A 726-nucleotide genomic window follows, 5' to 3' on the forward strand; every position below is an offset into this window, starting at 1 on the left:
AGCCAACTCTTAGGGACAGACTTCCCTTAACCAAGGTGGTGGCCAAGATCCTTGTACAAAACTAGAATGTCAACTGATCAAAGAGATATAGCACACCACGCAGGCCAGAGACTAGACTAGTTGATGGCAGTGCTCACTTCCTATGAACCAATCTGCATGGGAAACCAGGTTGTAACTAAGGCTGCTCAGTGAGTATAATACCAGAAGGAAAGCAGACCCAGACATCTCTAGAGGAATCTAAATTTGTACTGAGGTCAGGTGGGGCCAGTTCTTGCCTGTGCAGATACCCTTTCCCAGACAGGGTTTCCCCTTCATCTGAGGCTAATTAACCCATTTCTGAAGGACTCTTTAGCTCTGTGAATAACAACAATCCTGTTACAAGTTTTAAGGGCCTAGAAGCCATCCCATCCTTTCAGGTAATTTACCTAGATGTATAACCTGATTTCTTTTCTGTTTGTTTCACACTTTAGCTCTCTTAGAAGAAAATCTCCTTTCCAAAATTCAAAGCTCATAGGTAGATACAGCCCTATTTTTCCTAAATACCAACAGTAAGATAATCACCCCATCTAACATAAAATAATTCTCCAATAATGTAATCCCCTTTCTGAGGCAACAAGTTTGTCTCCCTATAGCAGTAAGAAGTGTTCCTGGAGACCACCAAGGGTCAGTTCATTCATTCACTCCTTTAACTTCTATTTACTGGGTGTCTAGTATGTGCCAAGCACT

Source organism: Dama dama, chromosome 3, assembly GCF_033118175.1.
Source record: "Dama dama isolate Ldn47 chromosome 3, ASM3311817v1, whole genome shotgun sequence".
In the NCBI taxonomy this organism is placed as follows: domain Eukaryota; kingdom Metazoa; phylum Chordata; class Mammalia; order Artiodactyla; family Cervidae; genus Dama; species Dama dama.